Raw genomic sequence first — 9132 nt, forward strand, 5'->3', positions numbered from 1 at the left:
TCTAGCTATTGTGGCTGCTGAGGTATGGCCGGTTGCTGCATGTGTTGGATTATAGTGGTCAACACCTAGATCTATTGAAGAAGTGCTTGAAATTTTTAGAGGTCACCATTGGGACTATTATTTATGGCTCTAGTGGGGGTGGAGCCCCTCGCGAGCTCTATAAAGAGCTGCCGGACTCCTCAAGTGCATTCGGCTAAGGATTGGAAGTCCTAGCTATGCCCTTTGAGACTTCATAATGGTATGGAGACGAGACCTCCTGAAGCAGGCTCAAGGTCCTCCCTGTAGCACCAATCTATTGCTGTTGAGAATCGGCCCGTCCTAGGCACCATGATGAGAAGCGTGACAATGCTGGAGAGATCGACTGTCAACTGCTCCGATTGAGATCGGAGAGGGTGAGCGGCGTGCAGTCGCTACCGGGGTCCTTGTTGGGCAGCTACACTCTAACCTAAAACAGTACAAATAAAGAAGTTCTCTAGCTGGAGCATATCTGGCGGGGTATCCTCCGATATCTAAGTTTGGATGGTGCTCAGGGAACAGAAGGAGATTCTCTCATAGTTTGTTAGGGCGCTTTTTGCCCTTACCTCATAGGTTCCCCCTTTTGTGGATTGTCAGGGTGGAGGAGTTTAGCTACCACCAAAGAATTAGGACAAGTGGGCCGACCAAAAATGACTAGCCTGGATATAGCCTGGACAACATGCATGCATGTCTCGAACACGGATGACATCCTGCCTGTCATGTCGGTAGAATTTCGGTGATCACTAGGGCCCCTGGCTAGGATGCAGCTAACTGTGGAGAGCTTTTGATATGTGAATTCAGCCGCACGACGCCCGAATGATTTAGGTCGCGCATCTCCAGCATGGCCGCATTAAAGCGGCTGATATAGTCACATAAGGACTCATCCTCCCGTTGCTTGATGGTGAAGCAGTTGTTTGAACTCCTCAACCTTTTGTTGCTCACGAAATGGGTAGCGAACATCCGGCCGAACTACCTGAATGAGTGGACTAAGCTCGACTGCAGTCCGGTGCACCACATTTGAGCCATCTTCTGGAGGGTAGCTAGAAAACTCTACACAACACTGTGTCGGTGGCACCTTGGAGCATTGTGAGAGCTTTGAAGCTCTTTAAGTGATCTAAAGTGTCCGAGATGCCGTCATACATCTCCAACTGTGGTATCTTGAAATAGGTGGGGAGGGGGGACAGGTTCCCCCACTATCTTTGTCGAAAATGGAGGTTCAATGGTAAACTCCATGTCTTGGCCTTGACTAGCCTGATACTACTTCAGGTCTTCGAGGCACTGGCGCATCTCCTCGAGCTTGTTGTAAAGGCTAGCTTCCCAACTAGAAGCCCGGTTAGGTTGGTGAGAGAAAGAATGGTTGGACGCTGACTCCTTCCAAGAGGGAGAGTTAGTAGATCGAGATTGGCCCTCCTATATCTAACTCCGCGGCTAGATGTTGTGGCTATGTGAAGCCTTTCTAAAGCTATAATGGTGGGAAGGATGACCGCGAGGCACTTACCCCCACTCTAAGGTGGGGATTGACGACTTGGGCACTCTGGGTCCTCACGATGACCTTGTTCATAGGCCTCTTGCTGTTGCAGCTGCGGTAGGGCAATTGGTCACTGCATGTATTGAATCGCAGTGGTCAGCGCCTGGATATATTGAAGAAGTGCTTGAAATTATTTAGAGATCACCATCGAGATTGTCTGTGGCTCTGACGAAGGTGGAACCCCTCGCGGGCTTTGTAAAGAGCCACCGGACTCCTTTAGTGCATTCGGTTAGGGATTGGATGGTGCTAGTTGCGCCCTTTGAGATTTCATAATGGTATGGAGACGAGGCCTTCTACAACAGGCTTAAGGTCCTCCCTTTAGAGCCAATCTATTGTTACTAAGAACCGGCCCGCCCTAGGCACCGCAATGGAAGCACGACAATGTTGGAGATATTGACTATCGATTGCTTCGGTCAGGATTAGAGAGGACAAACGGCGTGCAGTTGTTACTGGGGTCCTTGTTGGGTGGCTGCACTCTGAACTGAAACAGCACAAATAAAGAAGTCCTCTGGCTAGAGTATATGATGGGGACATCAGAGCCCTTCATCCAGATGATCCTGAGCCTCCGGATTGAGCCAGACGCATTTATTTGCATATTTATTTTATTTTATTTCTGGGTTTATTTGCATTTAGGGATTTATTTGTGGTTTATTTTATTTCTGGGTTTATTTGCATTTTAGGGCTTATTTGTGGTTTATTTGTGTTATTTGTGGGCTTATTAGGATTTATTGTTGTGTAAGGGGGTTTATGCAAATTGTGTATTTGGGCCATATATAAAAGGGACTATTCTCATGATGAGGGTTTAATGAAGAATTAAAGATTTCTTTCCCCCACGTTTCCTCTTCTTCTCTTCTCCTCCCTTCTCCTTCTTCTCTTCTTCTTCCTCCTTCTCTTCCCCTCTTCTCCTTCTTCCATTTAAAACTTGGTCCGGCATCAACTTGGTATCAGAGCCTTGGCTTTGCCACTGCTGCCAAAGCCACGATCCAGCGTTGCCTTTTTTTTTTTCTCCCTCTTTCTCGGTGTTCACCAGGCCCTCCCTCCCCTCTGCCGGTTTTCACTAGAGAAAAAAAAAAAAAGAAAAAAAAGAATCTCTCTCTTTCTCTCTCGGTTCAAACCAAAGGAGAAAGGAAAACCCCCTTTCCACCGTCAAGCCGCACCGCCTCCATCCTCCGCCTGCGCCACCGCCAGACCTCACCCGAGCTCCAGACGTCACCCGAGCTCTTGTGCAACCTGCTCGTGCCGCCGCTCTCTTCCACGACCACCTTCGCCGACGTCCCAGTCGACGCCGCCGCCCGCCGCGCTCCGCCTCATCTTCTGCACCACCGCCGCCATCTGTCGCCAAAAGTCCGCAGCCGCCACCAGCCGGAGCTCGTGACCGGTTGCCGTCCGCGCTTGTGACCGCCTGCCCGAGGTCGGCCGCCCCCGTCGCCGCAGAGCCGCGGCCGAGATCTCCGCTCCGCCCGCAAGCGCCGCCGCGAAGAGCGGCACGCCCTTCCGAATCCGTCGGGAGGTTGAAGAAGACCGACGTTAACGGGTAAGAGCCAAACCCATTAGCCTGTTACCCGCTAGCCCGAGTCCGGCCCTAACAAATCAAAAAAAAAAAAAAAAATCGCACGTGACCTGCACGTGTTCACCTCACGGTTATCGAAGCGGGTTGCAACCGAAAACCCGGACCCGTTAATCCGAACCCGTTAAGGTTCAAAAAAAAAAAAAAAAAAAAACTGCTTACCTTTGTTCCTGCCGAAAGGAAACTCTTGGGGTTTCCACCCGCACCGCCTCTCCCGTCGCCGCCGAGGCCTCCGCCGCGGCTTCCTCGCCACCGCCTACGCCGCCGCCACCCCGCCATCTCAACTGCCGATCCGCGCCGTCTGCGCACGACTCGCCGCGCCGTCACCGAAGCCGAGCTCCGCCTCCTCTTTCAAGTCGCCGCCGCTGCTGCCGCTCTATTTCTTTTTGCGCCACCTCCGCCGGGCTCCGTCTCCACCGAGCCTCGTCCGCCGCCGTTGCCGAGGCCGTCTCCTTCTCGCCTGCGCCGTTGTACCCACCGCCGTGCACCACCTCCTCGGCCGCCTCCTTCTCGCGGTCGACCGCAGACGACCATCGCCGAGTCGCCGCCGCCGTTGCTGAGCCGTGTCACCTCCGTCCGGACGCCGCCTACGCCGAGCGCTCCTCTGACGCATCCACCTAAGCCGTTGCCGCCCGAAGAACCTCCTGCACTGTTTCCAGCCGTCACGCCTCCGCAGCATCTTCCCGATTTCGGCCACCATCTCCGCCGTCACCTCCCTCATCTCCTCTCCCTCTCTCACTTTCCCCAAATTTCCTCCTCTCCAAAGCTCCGCCATCTTCCCCGGCCCTTCCACGCCGCCGACCACCCCTTTGTGTTCCTCCCATCCAACCCCCCCCATCTCCCGTTTAGACTACACCCGAGCCCAACACCAGAGCCCCTCTTTTCCCCTACTCCACTCCAGCTACCCCATATTCATAGGTCCACCCGCTTAGCCATTCATCAGGCCCAACAAACCCGAAGCCCAACCCCACAGTAACACCCCTCCTCACGGGCTTAATTCCTTAGGGCCGCGCCAACCTCGCTGCCTGTTCCCCTTTTCATTACACGGGCCTAACTGCAGCCACAGGCCCGCAGACAATTCAGGCTCACACTGTACAACTACTACAGGCCCACAGCAGCATCCTCTTAGTGTCCATTTCAACTCAACAGCTCGGATTCAGTAATCAGCCCCCACTGAGTGTCGGCACTGTGTCATCGTCTCCACTGCTTGGGAAGCCACGAGCAAACGATTTTGGTCGACTACTTCACGACAGGTGATAGGTTTCTACTTTTCTTGGGCTTGTTTATCTAATTATGTTCTAGTTCTCTTGCATGACAGTCCTATTTTGAAAACTTACTTTCCTGTCAAATTGCAAAACCTAGAACATCTACTTTCAAATCCATCCTATTCGCTTTTTAAAATCTAGATATTAAATTAGCACACCCTAGCAACTGGACATTTCTCAACATTCTTTGATCAGATTGATTTAGGATCAGAACAACTGTACTACTTGATTGCAATCTAATTTCTTAAATTGAATAATCTTAATCCTTAATTCTGAATAACCGAAGTAAAAATCAGCAACATTTAAACTTTAAGTTATTGTTGTGACAACTTGCTGATCTCTGAAATCATAATAGATTGCATTAGTAGGTTGTCGTGCATCAAATTTGATCTTGCATCATATTTATTAGGGTTTCATTAGTGACACTGTATTTCACATCATCACCCAGTGTCATCATTGCATGCCAACCTGTAGTGATATGGAGTACTATCTCAATCAACCTAAAACCCCTGTAGCTACCATGAATTCCGACATTTTAAGGTCTCTCCTAGAACAGATCGTTGCCATGCGGGCTGGATACAAGGAATTCAAACAAGAGATCCGTGAGCTCGTGCAAAATTCTAGGACCCCTAAATCGCCAACCCCTGTTACAGCCCAACCTAAAATCGGTTTGGTCGCACCACCTGTAGTCCTTCCCCACTCTCCTAGGCACCAAACCCAATACTCTAGGTGTCAACAATTCGGCCACATAGCGCCCCAATGTTCCTCTAAGACCTACCCGATTACTGAACCAGATGTTAGGAACCAAGAGGCCGAATATGTCGAAGAAGTCTATGAACCAAATATAGAAGACTATGAAGAAGACTTTGAAGACGAACCTACAGAATTAGACTTTGTCCAAAATGATTCCCAAAGGGAGACTATTGATCTAAGTACAACCAAGCCACTTCACATCACTACTGTGGAAGAGGTAGTGACAGATATTAAGAGCCAGACACCTGAATTGGCACTTGTAGCTAAAGATACCCGTGTGGAGTCCAATCTTGAACATTCCCCTATAGTAGTTTTCCTTCTAGAGGAGTTTAATAATGTAGTCCCTGATGATCTTCCGGATGCACTTTCTCCGATGTGTGATATCCAACACGCAATTGATCTAGTTCCCGGAGTATTTCTGCCCAACCTTCCACATCATAGGCTCAACCCAAAGGCATATGCTAGGACTTGGGATTTAATATTACCGACAGTTGAGTTTGCATATAATAGTTCAGTTCATAAGTCCATAGGCATGAATCCATTCGAAGTGGTGCTTGATTACAAACCTAGGCAACCCATAGACCTGTTTTTCATGTCTCATCAGTATAGAGTCGTTGAGTCTGCACAATCAATTGCATCACATCCACATTCATTGCATCAAGAAATCAGCAATTGTAGTCACTTTAATAACTTAAAATATAAATTTCTTGCTGATTTACACGGACGTTATACAGAGTTAAGTGAAAAAGATTACGTCATGATAAGAATTAGGCTTGAACGTTTTTCTTCGGAAACATTTAAGAAATTGCAAATTTGTAGTGCAGAACCGTTCAAAATCTTAAAGAAAACCAGTTCGAATGCATATGTTGTAGATCTTTCTGATGACTATGGGATTAGTGCGACATTTAATATTGAAGATTTAGTCCCATACAAAAATTTAATATTCATGCCTTCTGACCCCTTTATTGATTTACCTACTCATGTTGGACACCCTGACCTCTTACCTGCTGTTGAGCCACCACCTTCTAAATCTCATGCACGCAGAGAACAAATAGAACATATATTGGATGAGCAGGTTATTTCAACCAGGAATGGTAGTTACCAACGTTACCTTGTTCGGTGGAAAGGTCGACCAAAGTCTGATGTGACGTGGATTTCCAGAGCACAGTTGCAGCGCCTTGACCCCGATCTTATGGAGCAGTACGACAGCCGGCCAGACTTGTACTCGACGGGGTCGAGTTTTTCTCACCCGGGAGGAGTTGATGGGGACATCAGAGCCCTTCATCCAGATGATCCTGAGCCTCCGGATTGAGCCAGACGCATTTATTTGCATATTTATTTTATTTTATTTCTGGGTTTATTTGCATTTAGGGATTTATTTGTGGTTTATTTTATTTCTGGGTTTATTTGCATTTTAGGGCTTATTTGTGGTTTATTTGTGTTATTTGTGGGCTTATTAGGATTTATTGTTGTGTAAGGGGGTTTATGCAAATTGTGTATTTGGGCCCTATATAAAAGGGACTATTCTCATGATGAGGGTTTAATGAAGAATTAAAGATTTCTTTCCCCCGCGTTTCCTCTTCTTCTCTTCTCCTCCCTTCTCCTTCTTCTCTTCTTCTTCCTCCTTCTCTTCCCCTCTTCTCCTTCTTCCATTTAAAACTTGGTCCGGCATCAGTATATCCAATGGGGGACCCTTTGAAACCTAAGTCAGGATGGTGCTCAGGAAATAGAGGGAGGTTCCCTCGCAATTTGTTAGGGCATCTTTTGCACTTACCTCTTAGGTTCCCTCCTTTTGTGGATTGTCGGGGTGGAGGAGCTTACATACCACCAAAAAATTAGGGCACGTGGGTCTGTAATAACCCTAAAAAAAATTTATATAAAAAAAAGGATAGAATAGTCCTTTAAAATTGATATAAGGGGTAAAATTGGAAGGAATCAAAAGTTAATGTTATAACAGTAGAGATGTTGAAGTGTTAGGGACAAAATGAAAATTTAATAATTTTAAACAAAGGATGAATAGTGCTTGATGTGACTTAATTAGGAGGTTTGGTGGTTGAGGCGTGGGATTAGAAATAGAGAGGAAGGGGAGTCTCAGGCGGTGGAATCAAACAGAGAGAGAAAAAAAAAAGAGAGGAGAAGAAGAAGAAGAAAAAAGAAGAAAGAGAGAGGAAATTTGAGGTGGAAGGGAGTCCCGGTTGCGCTGCCAGCTGAAGGAAAAAGCGTAGGTCTCCTTCCCCTCTACGCAAAGACCTCGATTTTTCGAAAAGAAAAAGGTAAATACCCATCCTTACCTAGTATTCTAATGAAATTAGGCTATACAAAGGGTGGATTTGGTCTAGAGAGGTTGATAGAAGTGTTATAAGTGGTTAAAGGAGAGAAAATCGGATTTCAACAAGTTTTTCCGAGGCTACGGAAAAATTGTGTCGAAGTTTCAAATTCGGCGAATTGTTTCATATGTCAATCGACCTCCGATAGAAATGCATCTTACCTCTTTGGAATCCCCCATGAGTGTAGAATGTTAGGTAAAAATTTCATAAAATTTGAAGTTTGGAAAGTAGACCAAAACTGGGATGAAGTAACCCGCTGTCGGTCCGGATTACTGCTCATCCAGGTGGAAAAATAAGGAATTTCATGCCATAATAGGGTATTAAGCCTAGATTAGGCTAAGGGGGACCTTGTACTCATGCAAAGAAGTCCCTAATACACATATATGGTGAGTTAATTAATAAAAAAATGAAGAAAGAAAAAAAAGATTTAGGGAAGGGGGGAGTTGAGTCAATTAAAGTTTTCTATGTTTATAGTTAATACATAGATTATGAGTCCTTGATACAAGACTGAATGTATAATTAATGCATGTTACAGTTGGGTAAGAAGATAAGGAACAAGAGGAAGAAGTCCCCCACTGCCTACTGTAGATTTTTGGAGGTGTATTAGGATCGTGCCAGATTGGCAGGTGAGTGGGAGTCATGTACTTTGCACCATGAGCATTCTTAATTCATTTTCATGAATGTCGCCAAGTGTAAATTGATTCCACTTGTGCATATTGATTGATATTATAGTAGATTCCTCTATAATCTTGTTTTTCCATACTTGATTAATTTGTACATGCATTTGAGGGAACATTGAGAGAAATTACAAGGGGTAGAAGAGTAGTCAAATTGGTTCTAAATTGTGAAATGACTTCTTTTGTAAATTGATTTCATTTCCTCTATTTCAAAGACTTGTAGAGCCTTTTCAGTGGTATATTGAGTTACATTGCATTCCCTTGACCCCTCACTCCTCACTCCCCACTCCCAACCCTAATGTTAGTTTATGATTAGGTCGTGGTCGAGTGAGTGGTAGTCTTGATTATACTCCTTTTTAGTAGAGTATTGAGAGGGTGCATTATGGCATTTATGCATGGCTTGGCAATATCTGCAGGATACCTATAGTCGATGGGGTTAAACATCGGCCTGTGTGCACATAGTAGCCTTCTGGGTGGACGGAGCCCAGTCCCTTTCTAGGAGGGACACGGCCCTAGGTGTAGAATCGGCCGGTCCTGCGACTTATATATAGCTTGCCATCAGGCAAAATAAGACCCCGCGAGGTGCCGTTTAGTATACAGATGTGAGTTATTTCTATGGATTTATGTTCTGGATACTGGCCAACATTTACATTATCAATATGGTGTCTTATCCTGCATATGCATGTGACAGTAGGGAGTTGTAGTGGTTCGCCTAGGGCGTAAGACCCACCTTCCGACAGCTGTCTAGTGATGACTTCGCATATTGACACCCCGATTTGCATATTTCAGTATTATAATCTATTGAGCATATTCATGATGTATCATTTATGTTTATTTGACGATTCTATATATACTTCCGATGAGTTGATTATGATTGTGGTGATACTGTGATGATTTACTCCATATTTCTTATGTTGAATTGTGTGCACCCTGTTATTGATGACTGCTCATATACTCTTGAGATTTCACCTTGAGCTATGATTATATCTTGTCTCATGTG

The sequence above is a fragment of the Phoenix dactylifera genome, chromosome 9 (genome assembly GCF_051530095.1).
Source record: "Phoenix dactylifera cultivar Ajwa chromosome 9, Ajwa_hap1_PhDact_Kaust_v1.1, whole genome shotgun sequence".
Classification (NCBI taxonomy): domain Eukaryota; kingdom Viridiplantae; phylum Streptophyta; class Magnoliopsida; order Arecales; family Arecaceae; genus Phoenix; species Phoenix dactylifera.